Consider the following 20480-nt stretch of genomic DNA (forward strand, 5'->3'; position numbering starts at 1 on the left):
ACTAGATGCAGATTAAAGCACCGCATTAAACTCCTGTTAAGCAGCCTGCAACCAATCATTGCCATGGTCAAGTACTTGCATTTAGGCTGCTTCTTCTCCTTTCCCCCTCTGCACTGGGCTCAGCTCCTTCCTCTCTCCTTTGTTCTTCACATCTGTGTTCTCTGCATCATGCTTAACTGCTCTGCTCTGCTATTCTTGTCACCTTTGATCTTAAAAAAAAAAAAAAAAAAAAAAGGAGGAAAAAAATGAGTAGGCCATGTATTTGAAAGCACACAACAATGACACAAATGTAAATGGGTTTGTTCTTGCTTCCTATGGGAGTACAGGCATCAGACAGACTAACAATTAGGCAGTACCAAGCCCACACCCAGCATAAGAGGAAGAAAAACGTTCAAAGTTTCCTCTCATTGCTCTGACGACATGTATTTCCTGAAACTAATAAGGAATTAAAACCTGAGTGCAACAATAAAGCTCTTTGATGTGTTCAGAGATTTCACCAGCAGCCATGCTCACACTAATCTCTTAGCAAACATATTGGCATTTTATTTATTACTGCATGGAGCTGGTCACTCGCGGTTCAGCTGCAGCCTTTGTCCACTGACTACGAATTTCTAAAATAGCTCAGGAAACAGTTGCAACTGCTCAGGTCCCTTTCAGGTTCACATCAGACATGAAAAAGAAAGCCAACTCCAGGACCCAACAGCAGCCAGGCCCTTGTGCAAATCCCCTCTCTGTGCAAGAGGGAAGCTGTTTTCTGGGCAAATGCAACACAGTCACCTCTCCGCTTGTCACCAGCAATTCCCATCCAGGTTGCAGACTGTGCACGGGAGGTCTGTACCACCTTCCGCTACTACACATTGTGTCAAAGCTGAAAAAATGCAAATGGCAATGTTCTAAATAAGTAAGCAAATTTGTATTCAGCTGTCCAGGAAAAAAACAAGCAGATGCAACAATCATCTTAGATGCATTTCTTTGTAAGATATTCTTAAGTATGCATGCACTTTGAGACAATTCCAGGAAACACTGTGCATCATCTTCAGCATTCAATATATGAGTGCTCCCATTCAGCAGTAAGACTTCTCTTCTGGGTAATGAGATCTTCAATCAAATATCAAGCCCATGTGGATGAACAAATGAGACAGAAGGCAGAAAAGTCATCTTGAAGTTAGCAGCAACGAATCCCACTTGGGACAGACAATGGAGAAGAAACAGAAGCTGCCTTTGTCCAAAGGCAATGCATTTCAGGAGATGAGAAAACTATCAGCATAACTACTACAAGCAAGGCAGTCTTGCCCAGAACTGCATGGCAGAGCCAGTCGTCTCTTCCCTGCCATGTCTCCAGGGGCTTCTGCAGCTGCTCCCCCACAGATGCTGTGGTGCTCATCTCCTTTCTGGCACCCTGGGACTCCTCTGGGACTGGCACCTGCAGCTAGCAGCATGCAGCTTCACAACCATCACCCACACCAAAGGAAATTGATCCAAGGTAGTTAGAAAAGAGGTTTGGCTTGTGAGAAGGGAGGAGTGGCTCCCAAGATCTGCTTATCTGAAAGTAAAACCAAACCCAGCTAAAAATAACCTGCAACGATGTCCAGCTGCAGGGAATGGTGGGCAACTTCTGAAGGAACATCTTTCACAGAGGAGCAAGCACAGCGTGCTTCTGCTCATCAAAACACACCTCCTGCTCCTCTAAAAGCATGTGCTGCAGAAAACAAAGCATGATGTCTTCAAAAGACACCCCCAGAGCCTTCTGCCTCAGGACAGCACTGATCACAATGGTGCTAAAATGTAGTGGGTTTTTTTGGCAGTTGCAAGTCAACAATATCCTTGTGATGAAAATACCAAGTCAATTCTACCGAGTAACTGACTGTGGGAAATGAAGGTGCCGCATCTCCCCTCTAGAGCTGTCAAATGCATGATTTATTTTACAGGAAGAAACATCAACTTCTGCAGTGCCTCAAAAGAAGCCTCTGTCACTAAGCAGGGTTAATGGGTGAACTTGGGAGTCTTATTTCAATGGCTCCAGGGGGAAGAACCTGAAGTCCATCCATCAGTGAGTAGCAGGACAACCACCTTTCGCCATCAAGAGTCATGCAAGTTCGTAAAGGTCTTTGAAATTCTTCAAAAAAGGCAGCAAAGGCATGCAAAGTTTCAGCAGTCATCATCTAACACCAAGCCAGCTTCACCCTCCATCAGAATACATTAATTATAAAGCAAACCTACAAAGCCAGAAATGAAGGTGAGCCATATAAAACACCAGGGATGCCAAGTTCCTTCACTCCAGTGTTTACCCAGCAGAAAGGAAAAAGCAGAAACAGGAAAAAGCAGAAACAGTCAATCCTTGTAAGAGAACGAAACATCAACAATTATAACTTGAAGCAGGCTGTAAAACCAGGAGCACCTATGCACCTATCTCCTACTCTTGGTCAATGGTAATGTTGCACTTCCCCTGCAGACTTACACCTACAGAGCAGAACCTACATGCAGGTCACTGTATTTTTTGTATTAGGACAAGTGGACTCCTACCAGTATTTTTCAGAGCTATCAAGGCATCCGGTTCCAATCAGCTTCACCATCACCTCCTGAGCTGTGAATACCCAACGGCTGGCTGAAGCAAACCCCTTCAGAAGCCTGGCTACATTTGCCAGCCTGAACCTTCACACTCAGGTTAACTGGGAGAAAAATAGCTTAATGCCTGCCTTGTGTCACCTGGCACCATCTTCCTCTGCCTCAGAGAGATCATGGTCAGAGATGGCCAGGCTGGCAGGGGGGAGGAGAGGAGCCAGCTGGAGCTGCAGGGGGAAGGAGCAGCTCCAGTTCCAGCAGCAGCACAGGAGCACCTCTCACTCCATTCTCCTCACAGCCTTCAGTCCCATTCCAATTTTGTCTCATGCTAACACTGCTCTTTGCATCAGCAACTTTGTGACCAAGACCTTAACTTAAGCAGGCTTCCAAGCAACACTTCTTTCTGTAAGGCTTTTTTTGTGTGTTTGAACCTAGATCATGGCTCTCATCCTACTACACATGTGACAGTGCAACCAAGAGAGGAGGGCTCTCCAATATGGGAGCAGGAAGGAGCAGCTGGGGAGAACAGGGAGGAAAACCTTAATCCAAAACTGCTAATGAAGCCCCTGTACTTCGAAACCACAGCTTCAAACTTAGACTCTGCGACCTCCAGCATCTCTTTGGGGAGAGCACAGGAAAATGCTTAACACTCCCAGAGACCCATGCTGGAGTCAAACTTTCTGGCATTATGTTGAAAATAATTACTGCTTGTTTTTTCTTCTGGTTTATCACTGTTCCATGGTGGGGGAAGGGAAGAATAATCTCCAAGAAACATAAGCAACTGCTAATGCAGATGGGACCTAAGAAAGCATTTTTCTACCCTACAAGAAAAGAGGAGCTCATTTAGACATGGAAGCAGGGCTGCCTGCCAGGAACTCCTTTCATGAATGCTTGCCATCCTTAACAGGACAGCCACTCTTCAAAAACTGCAATTTTTAACCATATCTCCTACAAATGTAGTAAGGCTGGTAGCTCCCTTTTCTCACTCCGTTTTTACCATCCGCTTCCTTCTTAAAGGGGGTCACAGTCAGGAGCAGTCGCCTTTATTGACAGACGTTCAGACATCATAAGATTATTCCCAAACAAGCGCCGAGCATGCAAGACACTAACCCCAACTCAGCGGCATTTGCCTGGAGGGGCAGGTCACCAGGAGCCTGTGAGGATCCAAGCCCCACGCAAGAAACATGACGTGCTGACGCCACAATTCATGGAGAGAATATTTTGACCTTCTTTGAAGCTTTCTTTATTGCACTATTCGTGCTGGTCCTGCAGTTAGTCCAGACTATTTTCGCAACTAGATGCTCCAAAAACATGGTGGAGGCTACCCCTGACAAGTTATAAACTGTCCTAATGCTGCAGACGTGACTGGGAGGAAGATTGCTGTGGAGGTCAGAGCGCGCAGGGTCTGCTGGAGCTAGGTCAGCACAACCCAGCGAGGAACACGGAGACCAGGAGGAGATCAATCAATAACACTGCTCTGACTACCGCACGGTGCTCTGGAAAATGAGCTTTCTATAGAGAAATCACACCAGCAGCCTGGGGTGAAGTGCACAAGCCAACCTGCTGAAATAGACTCGTCTGAAAGAAGGGAGTCACCACAGCAGAAGGGAGGAGAGCAGGAGTATGGCAATGTTTTTATGAGTAGTCCCCCAAAGGGCACTGAGCAAGTAGTTGTCAGCACAGCATTCTTAAGATGCAACAAACCATACTGAATTTCAGCTCTAACCTACTTCACAAGATGTATTTTTCTAAGATTCTTTACGCAAGACTCTTCAGAAGGAAACTCAGGGCACTTGTTTATTTTTAAAGATATATTAGCAAAATATGAGTTATTTTCAAGAGCTACTCATCTTTAAAGACACATGAGAAAATATGTAAGTGATGGCTGGATTAAAACCTACACATACTTTTTTTTTTTTTTTCATTCCATAATGTCCAATAAACACCTTATAGTCCTCCCCGCTCTCTGCTAAAACATTCTAGGAAGTTTGACTTTGGTTTTTCCCCAACGGAAGATAATACTCCTGCCATACAGAAAGTGCAACCTTTGAGAACAAAGAGATCTTCACTAGAATTACAGCAACTGTAGACAGAAAGTGAAAGCAACAGCATGTCAGGCATTAAATCTGAACAGTACGAGATGTTCTCTTCCCTTCAGTTTCCCTCCCTCTGACAGCATCTGGATAACTGAAAAGGCACAAAGGTTATCCCAAAAACATACGCTACTCCAGGCCTACGGAATTTTTTTTTAAAATATATTTCTATGGAAGTAAAAAAAATAATCTAAAAAAGTAATTCCTCATTCCAAATCACAAAGCATCCAGTTACAAGATTTGGCAGTATATGGAAATGTCGCTAATGGCAGTGAGAAGGTAAGGCGGGATAAGATACTTTGAGGTGCATTTGTGAATCAAGTAGTAACCTCTCCCCAGAGCTGTGAAAAAATATCTGCACCCCGGAGCACTTGTGCAGAATACTGAATGGTATCTATTTCACTTTTCTCTGCAAATACAGAACTGACAATATTTTTTCTTTCTAAAGGTATCTTGTGCTTTGCTGATAAGCTTTTCAAGTATTCCCTTTGTTTGCTAATGCTGATGCAGTTCAGAAAAGCATCAATCACCCTGTGTGACCAAACAGATATGCTGAAATGAGACCATACGCTAATTTTAGGATTCAGAGAACTGGGTTCTGTATTTGTCCCTGTGCCAAGGCTGTTCCGGGATACGCGGAAACATGATCTTATTTTAAGGAACAGTACTTGGAGCAAAATTCTGTCCCTTGGTCACAGCTTGGACTCTGCCTTCATATAGGATTTTGCATATAGGACCACCTTTTTCAACTGTTCCACTACGGATGCCTGTACATGTTCAACCATATGGACTTCAAGCAAACACGTGCTTGAAAGTCAAGCTAGTCAGAGGGATAGAGACTCTTCCTGGCTAGGAAAACCTGCTAGCCTTATCTCCTTTGAAATACGTCAGAAATGTGAGATTGACACTGAAACACAGACAACTGAACTGCACTTTACCCAGATGCTCAAATTTTGGACACCTGAAATCCTCCTGCCCGCAGCCCACAGGGGGACCTCTACCCTGTGCATTTCCCAACTGCCATGAGGAGGAGAATCTTGCCATTGATGCTGTGGAAGCAGAATTAACACAACTTCTTTCTCATAACCTCAAATTATGCAAACATCTGTATCTTTTTTGGAACCAACAGCAAAACACGTAATTAAAGTAGCATTAGCAGACGAGGAAAAGTGGGCCTGCCTTGCCATTCTCAAAGGTGGAAGGGATAAGGCTTCAAAACAAAATCCTGAAGCTCTTGGCATTGGAAAACAGAGATATGAAGCAAGATAACACATAAAACCCTACAAAAGACTTTCTGGATTCATGGACAGCCAGACAGCAAAACTTACCCTCTCTGATCTTTCAACTGCATGTATTTACAGTGCCTCTTTCATTTCCTAGGAATATTCTGTCTGTGATGCCCTATTGAACAGGGAGGGATGGGGGAAACATCACAACCCACTGGTAGATTTGCTTATCACTAAGCATCCCTTTGCCTTGCGCTCCCTTAAAGCATACCTGATGTCAGACTGCTTCACAGACCCAGCTCCTGTGCTGACTGTATCCCAGACCCACACTACAGCTATGGCAGTATTTTTCCTCCTCTTTCCTAACACTTTCGTGGCAGCAGCAAAGATGTTGAGAACATGCTACATCCTTCCTCCCCATCACCAAGAAAAATAATTCACCACAGGCAGGAAAGGTGGTATCTTATTTGCTCATGTGCCTGCAGGAAGGAGGAAAATCCATCAAGAAAGACAAGAACTGGAGAGCAGGCAGAGTGGGAGCGTGCAGGTCCTGGGCAGATTGGTATAAGGCTTGGCCTGGCCATCAGGAAGAATGTGTACAGGCAACCAATGAGCAATACTTCACCTGCTTCCCCAGGCTCCCAAACCAAACATGACAGGGCTACAACATGACCATGGTTGGTAAGGGGAAAGCTCTGTGGGGTCATGAAATACGTGAGAACCCAGGCTGCTAAGTCATGAATACAAGCTAGCAACAGCTACACAACTTCCCAAGCCCCTGCTTAGTAGGGACCAGGCTGTGCACACCTTCAGCTGTAGGGAGGTGCAAGGCAGATGGAAGAGGAGAGAAGCGTTCAGTATACCCCTCTCTTATGCTGCTGTACCCAAGAAAGACACACAAAGGTAGAAGAAAAGCCCAAAGAAAAGCCCATGCGTCCTCAACAGACAGAGGGCAAAAGACACTCCTATCAACCCAACACTGCCTGGAAGAACAAAAAAAAAAAAGAAAGGAGTATTAAAATAAGCATTACAGACTGCCTGATAAACATGCCAGGAAAACATACAATGGGAACTCATACTGTATATACAGTGTGTTTCATCAGCCCTATAACATTTCTGTTCCACCCAAAGGGTGTTAACATGCCCTGGCTGGGATTCAGACATTACACATCAAAACAGACTCTTTCCTTTGGTTTCCATGTAAAGCTTATTCTCCCTCAGCAGCAAAGATGTGAGCTGTTATTTTGCAGTGATCTCAGGTATTATCAAAGGTAGCCCTCAGATTTGCAGACTAGAAGTGCACTGACGAAAAGCCATCTTATTTTAATACAACAGAACCAGAGGGCTAGTTATTTGCCTCTGGACTTGGCTGGAATTACACAATGCTTCAGCCTCTCAATACCTACAATAAAATTCCCCTTGCACTGTCTCCTGCGTTGAACACTGTCATGACACTTGAACAATACAATGCCTGTGGCTGAGCCCATTCACTTTTCTGGCATCACAGTGACTTACATCAGCTGGGAACTTGGCTGAGGCTTCTAACACATAGATTCCTAAAGATCATCTTCACAGTATCCCTACCTCAACAACCACCTGCATATCCATGAATGTCTGTAAGTCTGGTGACAATACAAAATTATTGCTTTACTTTCAGCTTTAAAGGAATGCTTTGTTTCCTGGGGGTTTCTGCCATCTGTTTCCCAGGTCTTGCCTGAAGTGAAGATGGAGATGTCAGATTCTGGTGGCATCAGGATGACAATGCAAGGGACGGCCAACAGCATGTGATTAGAGAAAACTCTTCTGCTGTCACCTCCTCCAGGAGTCTCAAAAGCAGCAGTAACATCTACCTGATTTATTTCTTTCTTAAGCTTTAAGTCTGATGATTGCTCAGACCTTGTCTTCAGTATCTGGGATACGCATTTTTCCCAAAAAAAGCTGCCTAGAAGAGACATGGTGGTAACTTTAGTTCAGCTGTACTGCACTCAGCTAAGTTTGGGAAGGGTTTGTTTACAAAAAGAAAATTGTTTGCATGGTTGTGAGGGAATAATTAATTCCTTGCATTGGGGAGCAGTTATCCCCCCAAAATCAATTTTATTCTGGAATTAAGTGCCCACACACAACTCCGCTCCTGAATACACATGTAATAGCTGCTGCTGCTTAGTTGTGTCTGTTGGTATCCACAGAAGCCAAACCCCGTCCGTTCTTGAAAGCTGTCAGGAAAACTCAACGTTTGACACCTGACTCATAAAAAATTTTCCAGCCTGGTGAAAAACAGAAGGCTATTAAGGCTCAACCAATTATCAAGAATCACTTATTTTACCATACTGATGCAACTCAACAGCATTTTTTGTCTCTCCGTGGCTCTGGTAGATGAACACATTCTTACATGCTCTATGACTAAGTTTACAGGGGACATCCCTAAAACTTTTAACAAGCACAGTATGTTTCCTACATATGTCCCTCTGAAAGCAGTGGAAAATCATACATACAAGTATCTGCAAGATCAGGATCTTAAACTGTAAAAATACTTCTTAAAGCCTGGGCAGACTTCATCTCTGTGTCCTGTCTAGCATTCTTCTGCCTAAGTACAGGGTCAGTGGTTTATGAGGTGCTAAACATAAGAAAAGCAGCCATCATAACACAAAAGTCCTTAATCTCAGTGTTCCCACATTGGCAGCTTGTGAGGCTCAGGCAGGATTGCAGAGAAGACAGTGACATTTCAGAGGCACTCAGAGAGGCAGAAAAATTATTCCAGATAGCTAACACAGAGAAATGTATTCAAGGAGGAGTTTTCACATTCACTGGCCATGACCTGCACCTGATGTAATCCACCTTGCTTGGATTTTGTTTGTTTCTCACAGCTACCTTTGTTTGTATAACGTACTGTTCTGCAACACACAGCAAAAACTATTTGCACACTGCACTAAAGTGTGATTTAATATTTGCTTAAAGCTTTCGTTTTATTGTCTGGGCAAGGGCAGTTTCTGCCACTGAAGTTAATAGCTAACCCACACCTACACTGCTGCTACCCAAACTTCTAATCACTAGCACAGCATCCAGAACTGAGAGCAAAAGACACAAACTGTCTCTGCTTAACCTCACAGTGAGCACCAAAACCAGCCCTCTTAAGAAAATAGTTCCTCCTTTACTTCCAAGAGATGGTCTTAAAGAAAAGTATATGCTACTTCAGACTTGTAGAAAACACTCTCCCGCTTACTTAGACGCTTGTTTTACAGACAGATCACAGCAGGCACAGACCTGGGGGCTGGGATCATCTGAATCACCCACACTGTGAGCTGGAAACATGTCTGTCACATGCACTTATTTACAGTTACAAAAATAGCACCATGAAAGAAGCAGATGTGTTGAGCACAAAAAATAAATTGGATTAGTTATTACAGAGATATTGCTTGGCACTGGAGAATTTAACAGAGAAATGTCTTTCTTTTGTACATACACTTGAAAGGCTTGCACTTGAAGAGCACTAAGTATTAAATGCTTAATACTGACACTTGTTATAACGATATGATGTAATTCTCCTTTTCATAAAAATGCTCCTCTTTCCACAGCCACAGGACACACAGGAATTTAACTCATTTGCTTGCTGAGATATGAATAGTTAATAGGATTGGTTACAAAATGTGCCCTTAATTTAAAGTTTTTGTGTTGACCACAGACCAACAGCAATGAGACAGCCTCAATTTCTGATCTGCAGCTATTTCTATCTTGGAAGTTTCCTAAAATACTACTGAGCTAGAGTGAGACCACTGCACTCATCTTCATTTCTCATCTAAGCCAGATAAATATTATCAAACTAAACAAAGCTAGTCTTCATCAGCTTCTCTCATTAATGTCAAATTTCCAGAACAGTTCTGACATCCCAAGAATTAAGTTCTGATATGCTTGAATGCAATGTTTGCGAATGTGAGAGAATTAGACCTCTGGAAGTAAAGTGTTTCATTATACCGTACTACAGCTTTAGCTTTAGCAGCGCAGTGATTGTCCAGGCTTCTCCTCAACACCCAACATTTGGCCCGACAGAGCCCAGGAGCACATGTCTCTGCATATGAGAAAGATATTCATTCCAGCTTCCACAGCAACCCAATGTTTGGCCAAGTTCTCCCTAATTCAGCAGCTAGTTCTCAAGGTCAAGAAGAACCTTCTAGCTGCTGACTGATTTGTGGAAATGGAGTGAAAACATCTGCATTCATTTCATGTCATCAGCAAAGCCGACATCAGAGATAATAACATCTTCTGGTTACTGTTGATCTGACCAAGACCTAAGTGGACGACCTCAAAGGTGGGAGAGGAAAAAAAAAAAGCCCACCACATATTTTATATCTGATTCTATTAGCAATTCACATCTCAACATGAATAAAGTTCAAGCACAACTACCAGATGAATGACTCACTTTCATCATACTGGATGTCATCACCTCCACTGTACTTTCTGTATGAACTTGCCACAATATTTCAAAAGGTTACTTCCGCGGCTGAAGAAGATGCTGCTTTCCATCCTGCGAGGCCGTCACCCAGATCACTGGGTGCGAAAAGTGGCACCCAGATAAACCAGGGAGAGCGACTCCTACCCCCTACTGCTAAAAGAGTGCTGTCATGCCAAGTCAAATTTACCAAAAGATGAAATAACTAATAAAATTGTAATAATTTTCCAAGTTCAGCTCTCATGCTTCTTTGCTCTGTATTCATTCTTTCATTTTTGCCAACTGGGAAATGAAAACCAATGGAGTCGGTTTCACTTTTGTTTATATTTGGTTTCAATTTTATCCTCAAGTTTTGCTTTCATCTTTTTCATGTAACACTGTTGGGATTTCAGATCCTGCAGGAAAGCTTTCAGTAAGTTAAAAACCTTAGTCTCCTATCCTGCCTTTTTTGGTAATGTGGAATTATTTTTATTTTTGATAAACTTTATAAGATGCTGTCACAATTTTGGAATGTGTCTGGGGGTAGGAGGTGTTTTGATTTTACAAATTAACATGCCACATCCAATTAAATTCAGTAGTTTAGTATTTTCCACTGGATTTATCTCTCAGGTGCATATAAAGCACAGTTCCACAATTCGATGGAATGCCTTAAAAGAGCAACCAGTGCACCAAATGCACAAAAGCCTGTATCACACACCAAGTGCATGTTTTTTATATATATATATGCATTAAATGCCCATAAAGACCTAAACTTAACTGCTACTTGAACTAACGGAAGAATTAAGGCATTATCCTGCTTCATAAACCTGTAAAAGGTTTGCTTGCAATGCTGTCAAGCAATGTCCAACACGAACAGGAATATTACAGTACAGATTTTGTCTTCTATGTGCTCAGGAAGCCCCTCAAGTCACACATATCCCTCCATACACATCAAAAAGCAGAACTTAACCACACTTTCAGACTTTCTTAAAACAAACCATAAGCAGTAGTTCCCTCTTTTGTGCTGTTATCAATGTTAAGCATGTAAGTCTTTAAATTAAAAAGTACTTAAAATAATTCTGCAGCAAAAGTGAAATGGTTAGACAAGATCCACTGTCACACATAGTTCGAATGAAAGGACAAATATAAATACTTTTGCTTTTGCAACACCTTAACTCCATTCCTAGATATGCTGGGAGCTACAAATCAAACCTGTAAAGCTCAGCTGAGAAACTATCAAACCATAATCTGATCTATTCTTTAAAGGGCAAAAATATGAAAATTATTACTTCCAAACTCATTTTGAAAGCCAGCAACTTATATAGTAACAACTGAACGTTAAAATAATTTAAAGTTAGAATTTAGTTCTGTACCTTTGGTGAAACAACATGCCACGTGCAGCTGAATTTTCTCCTGGATTCCTGTGTCCAAGCTGCAACAAGATAAAAGTCTGCTTTGTACTGAAGACTGCTGTACATTTGATGCAATTCGCCCCTGAGCAAAGGGGTCAGAAGATTTCCAACACACACAGAGCCAGGTTTCCAGTATATTGCACATTAAGAAACCAAACATTAATCTACTGCTTACCACTTCTTTATTTACTCCCCAGCTCATTGAAAAAAAAACCCAGCAATTTTTCATCAACTTCCAAAAAATCTGAAACATATCCAGCACTAATTGGAAGAGCAAGTTTTAAAACTGTTTTATAGTCTATTAATAAAAAATATGTGCTACACAAGGTGTTATTTATGCTATATACAAAGCGTCTATTTCTATATTTTCATATATATGTAGATATGTAGGTGTGCATTTACATATATATGCAAACGTTAAACTCTTAACTGCTAACATGCATTTCTTTCCACTAACTGTTAACTGTTGATTCCACTTTCTCTTACTGGATATTTTAACCTATTTTAATCTTTACACGAGATTTCACACATAATCAATACAAGGAAGAACCTTCACACAGTTGCAGTAAAACTTCTGAAAAAAAGATGGGGAAATTATTAAATTACACTTAATGATCTTTTCCATAATGCCATTTATACATGAGGAATATGCAACTTAATAAATCTGTTCCTCTCATTCACTGTACCCAGAATCTTTTTAGCCTGCTTATTTTTTGTTTGGTTTTTACACTTGTGATCTCAAAGGACAGACCAGAAAATGTTTTACACTAGTCACAGTTTATTGCAGCATAAGCTATAATAAAACTTCTGTAAACACTACCTTATGGTTTATGCCCTCAATATCACAGTCATTGTAGGCCTTTGAAGAATCGTGTTTCAAAAGGGCAATCTTTATGAACAAGTCACAGAGATAAGTGAGAGTCCCACAAAAAGAGTAACACGTGATTAGTTTTACTTCTTTACCTACAAATGGACTGTGACTTTCAACATAAGACCCACAAAATATCAATTGAGGTTCTAATCCTGCAAACAGCAGAGGAATTTTGCTGGGGTACCACTCCTACGCAACGTTAAATGTGCACAGGATGCACTTCACCTGACTGCAGCATGTGTCAGGTTAACAAGCACAGGACCACCGTAGAAACACTTTTCTGCTGGAAGTTTCATAGCTTCTCTATGTTATCTAAAAATGGACTGTAGCTTATGCTTCTCAGTGGAGAAGGTTTCCTTTTGCAATTTTCAGCAATAATTCTTTATCAGAATCTGCAGTAATTCTTTGTGGGCAGCCAGTGCCCAAAATTTGATACTGAACTCTTCTGACTGCTTAGTTGCACAGCAAGTTCCTATCCAAGAGGCTGCCTAATCACTTGTGAACTCACACAAACTCCTGACATACCTGAAGTGGCCCCACACACCACAAGGTATATATTGCAGGACAAACAACTCCTGTTGCTTTGAAGCTGCCTCCCAACTGTTTTATTTGGGTCTTGTTTATCTGTCCTGTTACCTATTCACTTTCTTCATGACACTAGTAACTTTAAAGAACACCACCACAACCTCTTCAGTCACTTCTTTCCAAGCTACTTGCTTTTTCACAAAAGCTCTTTCATACCCTTTAATGTCTTTGATGCCCCTCTCTGTAGCTTATGAGCTTTCACTACATCCTTTTTGAGATGAGGGAAAAAACCCTGTTGTTAACACTATTCAGGAGAGGGGAGCAACGTGGGTTTATAGTGGCATGACAGCGTTTTCTTTTTTTACTCCTAATAATTCCGAACATGCTTTCTCCTTTCTTAGCAACTTCTGGGCACAGAGCTTATGATTATCTGTGTTATATGATAATTTCCTGAGTAAAAAGTCAGTTCTAACTTCATCTTTGTGTACAGAAAGATCACATTCCCTTCCATGCGCATTACACTTAAATTACACTTGCATCCAGACTTCGAATATGAGATCCTTCTGCAATCTTTGCAGTTCAGTCTGAGGGATTTTACTGTTCCAAATGAGCTAATACTACCAGCAAACTTGTCACATCACCACCTGTCTCTTCATCTGTTGAACAGCACAGACCCTGGGCAGACTCTGAGGAGGACAACTGGCAATCTCCTTTCATTGAGCAAACTGAGCATGACCATATGACCCCAAGCAACCTGATCCCACTTTGAAACTGGCCCTGTTCTAAGAGGGACTGTATCAACCAGACTTCAACAACAGCTCAGCAATGCCTTTTGAGAGAGCTCCAGAAGACTTCAGAAGACTCATGAGACAGAACTCCTCCTCAACAAAAGTCAGGCCTAGTTTTTGTCAATGTATCACATTTATACCCATATTCATCAATCCCATTCACTACTTCCTTGCAAATAGGTAAACAAAAATTACTACCCTGGAGTTCTCAGTCTCTCCAGAACCCTCAAAAAGTGACAGCTCGTTTGTCTCCTTCTGTTTCTGAAGCACTAAGGCAGAGCTACATAAAACGTGAAATTGCTGATACTTTACTTAAGTTCCTTCAAAATTCTTCAACAAGTATCACCACCTGCCATCTACTCCATCATCATTGTCCACAACAGTTCATTGTGATACCCTTTCTTACAGACACTTCAATTTAGGGGAAATCCTCCAATGTGTTCACTCCCTGAAAGAAAGAAAAAGCCTCCTGAAGGGCAATCTCCTTAAACACTTTGTCAGTGAAGCAAGGCTCAAAGAATTTGATTCACTCTTCTGCTATGACTTTATCATCCTTGGGCACTCCTTCTACACATGTATCACTTATCAGCAGGCTTCCTGCTTTTGATGCATTTCAAACACGATTTACGCATCATTTTCATGCCTTTAGCAACTTGTTCCATGACTTTTTGGAGCCTACCTTATTGTGTTTAACATAGATTTTATAGTTTTTTCCACCTTTCCCACTTAAAGACAAAGCTTCAACTTTTGAAAGACATCTTTTTACTTCTGCTGAGCTCCTTTACTTTGCTTTTCATCCTGTTCAACTTTTCTGGTATTTGTCAGATGCCATGCAATTGCCCTGAGCCTTTACTATAGTGTCTTTGAAGAATTACATGACATCTGCAAGTATTTTACATTTCTGGCTGTCTTTCACCATTTATTTTTTTTCCTTGCTTTATGAAGATTAACTGTTGAAAATTAAACACTGCCACAACAACCCTTGGCTTTATTGCTCCTGAAGCAACACTGAGTCTAAGTACATTATGATCGCAGTCACATCACAGCTGGACAGCATTTTTAACATAAAATTCTGAACTTAATTCCTGCTGGCCAGGACTTTGCCAGAGCTGCTACCAACAGTACCCTTACCTCCTACACCTAAGCAGGAGGTTTTTTTAGCTTCTAGAAAGTTAGTATCTGGGCAAATTTCATGTTGGAGCATGACAATCTATGTAGGGACAACTGAAGCCTCTCACTATCATCGCATTTCCTACTCTTGTAGCTTTTTTATTCTCCCTTAATATCCGACAGTCATTGTCAACATCTTGTTAGGGCATCAAGTCACATAGCCCTAATCTCTACTCTTCCTATACAGGCCTAGAACATCAGTTCACAAGATCCCGTGTAACTTCCACTTACTTCCTCTTTAACAAAAAGTATCCTGCTTCATGCACGTGCAAGCCACTCGGTTCTCTGTATGCTATCTGTAGTCTGCCTCTACAGTCTCTGAGCTTCCACAAAGTTTCTGATGTTCCAAGTGTTATATCACAGAGATGTTATAATACCAGTTTTATAACCATGGGGATGATGCTCCTCTTCAAGACAGGATGTGTCATGGCAAACTTTACATTCTTCACCCGTCAGTTTTTCCCCACCGTTTCTTTACTAAAGGTATATTAATGTCTATATAAATAAGTATATGTTTTAATTTAAGGCATACATAGCCTGGCTGCAATTTTATCTAAATAAAGCACATTATTCTAATGTAGACTCTTCCTATTCAAGCAAATATTTCCATTTCCTCTTGAATCTTAAATCCCTTTTTTCTGCATCATTTACTCAACTGTGCATTAAGACACTGTCTCTCTCCAACTCCACCTGGCAGCAATTATCAAAGACCTCCATGCAACGATGACCAGGGTCTTTAACCCCCATTGCTAACAGCCTGCACGTTACTTCTCAAACCTCTTGGCTGCTCCTTCCCATGTAACATGGCCTGTGATGAACAGCTCTGTTCAAGGCATCTTCTGAAGTGTGACACTTTTGTAGTCAGCAAGTAACCAGGTGGCACCACAAAGCCATGTGTCAAATATAATATCTGACCACTCTATACCTACCTCTGCCGACTGGCTGGGACCTCTAGCCTCACCAAGACACCACCGGGTCAGCAGACCGACACCTTGCCAGCCCTGTACCCAGCTGAAGAACTGCAACACAGCACATGACCATGATAAAGTGACGCTGTGTCAAAGGAGCTGGCACTCTCAGACCTTCCACCACCATTTACTAGTGAAAAGGAACCGCTGCACACAGGGGATATGTGAAGTAATTCTCCAGTGGGACATTAACAACAGGGGTCAGAGAAGGACACCGATGTCTCCAAAGGGGCTGGCGGCATGGAGAGACTGCAATTTCAGATGGAAACCATCTGCCTCACAGATCAATTCTGCTACTTTTATAATTATGTAACTGTTTCTGTATTCAGGTGGATTTAAGTGTTGCTGCTCCACTCAACTCTCTTTTTATGGTACTAATGCAGGCAATCTGCAAAGGTTATTATATGCAAACCCATTAAGACTTAAATAAAATAACTATAAACTTAAACATGCCGTATTTCATCTCCAGAAACTGAGGGTCTAGTTTACAATTGCTCTTACACTCAAGAGACTGCTATGTGCAAGACCTTACCAGCACAGTAAGCTGGACTACAAATTATAACCATACACTAACCAGGAGAAAAGTTTCACACTCTGAAATTCCTTTATCTGAGCTATGTATCTAAATAAATAAGCCTCAAACACACTGCTGTTTAGGTGCTCACACTAATCAAAAGGGGAATGTAAAGACCTAAATTTCTCTAGGAACCTGAGCTGAGAGATCCGATTCTTCAAGCACTTGCAACTTCGACCTCAGACACTGTGAGACGCTTGGAATTTGACCCTCGGCACTACACACAAACAAAACCCCGTTCATAAATCTCCTCTGGGGGAAGACATCCAGGGCTGGGCCCTCCGCTTGCTGGTGTGGAGCAGGACAGTGCTCTGCAAACCGCTGCGCAAGGAGCTGCAACACTGCCTGTACCTACAAGAGGCTATTCCCCAAAAAAACAACCAAAACTAAAAAAAAAAAAACCAACAACAAAAACAACCAAACAAACATTAAACAAAAAAACAACAAGCACCAAAACCAGAATGGAGAGCACAGCTCAAGGCTGCCAAGTGTTCCAACGATGCACTTGCTAACGCTGGATTCACTGAGACCATACAGCAGGGGGAACTAGAACCAGAAATGAGAAATGCTTGCCTTCTAAAGGTGTGTTTACTTTAAGATAGAGGCGGAAAGGCCTGCTGCACAGGAGCGAGGAAACACCCCTCGCACAGCGCTCACACAACTTCCTCCTTCCGCCGCTCCCGCACAACCCACCCGCCGCGGCCCAACTGCCCCTGGCGCTCCGCTCCGCCTCGCCGCGCCAGCCCCTCCTCTCCCGCGCCTCTGCTGCCATCCCCTCACAGCAGCACGGCTTCCCCCCGCTCCCCAGCCGCCATCGTGGGCCACAACCCGCCCCGCCGCTTGTGTAACGGGCCGTGCGCGGGGCGGGGGCGCGGAGGGGGCGGGGCCCCGAGGCCGCCCCGCGAGGCCCCGCCCGCGCGGCTCCAGGCACCCGCGGGGGCAGCGCCCCCCCCCCCACCCTGGCGCGACCCCCGCCCGCAGCCCCTCCGGCCGCCCGCGCTGCGCCGCCGGCGCCACCCCCGCTCCCCGCTTCCTTACTGGGGCTACCGGCAGCATCCGAGCCCGCAACAAGTGCCCCCCGGCCCGGCCCGCGCCGCGCCCTGGCCCTCCAGATCCAACGCCCCCGCCTTTGTCTGCGCGCCGGAGCTCCCGCACCGGGGGGCGACGGGTACCCCCACACACACCGCAGCTCCGCCGCAACCCGCCGCCCTGTCCCCCCCGCCCCGTGCCCCTTCCCAAATGCAGCGGCGGAACCGCGCTCGGCCCGGCTGCTGCAGCCCGACCTTTTGTTTTTAAACCGACGCGCATCTGCCCGCAGCCCCGCCGCCCCGCATGCGAAAATACCAGCAATGCGAAAAACAACAAAAAAAAAAGTATAATTTTTTTTAAATAGCAAAAAAAAAATAAAATTACCTTGCCGGCCCGTTTTCGCGGCCCTTATATAATTCCTCAAGGTTACCGCCGTTGCCAGGGGACGCGAAATGGAAATGAAAACAGGCTCTGAATAATCGCGGGAGCAAAACTAAAAGTTAACTGCCTCCGCCCGGGCGGAGAAAGGTCCAGATCGAAAGCAAAACAAGGAGAGGAAGCGGCGAGGCCGCCGGCGCTTGGAAATCCCCCCGCCTCTCCGCCGGGCCGGGCCGGCCGCGCAGGCGGCGGGGGCAGGGCTGCGGCAGCGGGCGCGGAAGCGCTGCGCCCGGCACCGCCGCGGCACGGCAGGGAGCGGCACGGCGCTGCCCCCGCCCCGGCCGCGGCAGCCGCGCACACCGCTCGGCCCCTTCCTTCCTCCCCGAACCCCCGCGCCCCGGCCGTCCCGGGGAGCCGGCCGAGCGCTTGCATGGTGGGGGATTTCAGGACTAAAGCTTCCCCGGGTGCGGCTATAGGACCACCGGTTCCTAAAGCATGTTTGTATGTTTTTAATTCAAGGTCCGACTGGCGCGTGGACATCTTACATTCATTCATAGATTGACTTGGGACTAAGATAACTAGGTGAGGTGGTTAGTAGGTCGAGAGAGGGTCTCCTCCCCCTCTACTCTGCCCTGGTGAGACCGCATCTGGAATATTGTGTCCAATTCTGGGCTCCTCAGTTCCAGAAGGACAGGGAACTGCTGGAGAGAGTCCAGCGCAGAACCACAAGGATGATTAAGGGAGTGGAGCATCTCCCGTATGAGGAAAGGCTGAAGGAGCTGGGGCTCTTTAGCTTGGAGAAGACTGAGGGGTGACCTCTTTAATGTTTATAAATATGTAAAGGGTGAGTGTCATGAGAATGGAGCCAGGCTCTTCTCTGTGACAACCAGTGATAAGACAAGGGACAATGGGTATAAACTGGAACACAGGAGGTTCCATTTAAATTTTATAAGAAACTTCTTCACGGTGAGGGTGATGGAGCACTGGAACAGGCTGCCCAGGGAGGTTGTGGAGTTTCCTTCTCTGGAGACATTCAAAACCCACCTGAATGCCTTCCTGTGTAGCCTCATCTAGATGTTCCTGCTCTGACAGGGGGATTGGACTAGATAACCTTTTGAGGTCCCTTCTAATCCCTAACATTCTGTGATTCTGTAACTCCCACCCCCAGCCAGCCTTAAATACGGGGCGGGGGGGTCAGCCCCATGCAAGGCTGGCCGAGAGCTGGAGCTACCAGCCCTCTGGAGGGGCTGAGGGCTGCAGGGAGTGAGGGAGCATTATCCCGGGAGACACAAGACCATGGCTCCAAGCAGTCTTTCCCTGAGACCCTGGGGGAGTCCGTGCAGCTTGGCTCCTGTAGCACTGATGGCATCAGTCCCTGTGTCTCATCCCCCTCTGCTGAGGTGGGATTCATGGTCTAGGTCTGGTACACACACCGGCTGGGACTGACCTTATCTTTGGAAACCGACTATGCCACAGTCTTACCACTTTAGACCGGGCCGTTTGAATCCAGTGAGTCTCAAGCAGCATTGCTTCAAGAGAGAGCTTTTGGATTTCAACAAGTTTTGCAAGCTGCTGTTGGTCATGGAGTCTATACAGTGACCAAGGGTATTCTGCAGAATTTAGATAATCCTGATGCAAACTCCAGCATATAAAATTGACCAAGGAGAGGTTGCAGTACATAATTACTGGCCTTAACCAAAGAGGATGAAGGAAGGGCCCCAAGCACTGGGACATTGGAGAAGATAAGAAACAAACTCTTTACAAAATGTTCTATTTGGAGAGAAAGATGTGCACATCTCTCACGTGCACACATATCTATATGTCTATACATACACATATTCAGGTAAGCAAATGGTATGCCTATGTGTGCAGCTGCAGGGTGCGTGGCCATCATCAGTGGGAGGAATGTCAGGACACGGGGGTTTGCACAGGAGGGAGCAGAGGTGGCTGTTTATGGAGTGGTCTTGTCTCCAGTGGGATGGCAAATAGGTGGGTGGTTGCCAGGACCCTCTGTGGCATCTGTGGCAGCAGCCCTGGCCATGCCCAAGACACCAAGCTTGTAGTGATGGGGTGGTAAGTCTGCCTTTGTGGGTGACAAGTCTTCCTGTTTTGGAAAGTGCCCTCCTTGCACAGAGGAAAACATAATCACAGAATAATCTAGATTGGAAGAGACCCGTGGATGTCAGGAATCCACTGCATCCTGAAAAATGCTGGGGCCTAACAGGTACCTGTGGTCCATGCATACACCAGTGAAGTAGGAAAGGGCAAGGGAGAGGTTTTGGAAGCAAGATGCGGAGTGACAGGCAGGACAGTAAAATCAAGCATCTCCTCCAAAACTTCTCTAGAATGACTTGCAGCAGGATGGCAAAGTCCACACCAATGAGGACACAGGTCCTCAGAGCAGCTGTCGAGGAGCTGCAAGAAGGCCAGATTCACATGGCAGGTACTTCCAGAAGAGAGA

At 44.4% G+C, this 20480-nt stretch overlaps 1 protein-coding gene across 5 annotated transcripts in view; it reads right to left on the bottom strand.

Moving 5' to 3' along the window:
* IRF2 (interferon regulatory factor 2) overlaps positions 1–18349 on the bottom strand; it is a 42802-nt gene extending 24453 nt beyond the window's left edge. The window contains exons 1-3 of one of the 5 annotated variants that reach the window (XM_080344235.1): positions 18026–18349; positions 11678–11736; positions 80–209 (exon numbers count right to left, since the gene is read on the bottom strand). The gene's annotated coding sequence lies outside the window, so the exon portion shown is untranslated. The remainder of the gene's footprint in view (positions 1–79; positions 210–11677; positions 11737–18025) is intronic. The other 4 variants (XM_080344231.1, XM_080344233.1, XM_080344232.1 and 1 more) reach the window with 4 other exon arrangements.
* Between the last annotated feature and the right edge of the window lie 2131 nt (positions 18350–20480).

Source organism: Nesoenas mayeri, assembly GCF_963082525.1.
Source record: "Nesoenas mayeri genome assembly, chromosome: 4".
NCBI classification, from domain to species: Eukaryota; Metazoa; Chordata; class Aves; order Columbiformes; family Columbidae; genus Nesoenas; species Nesoenas mayeri.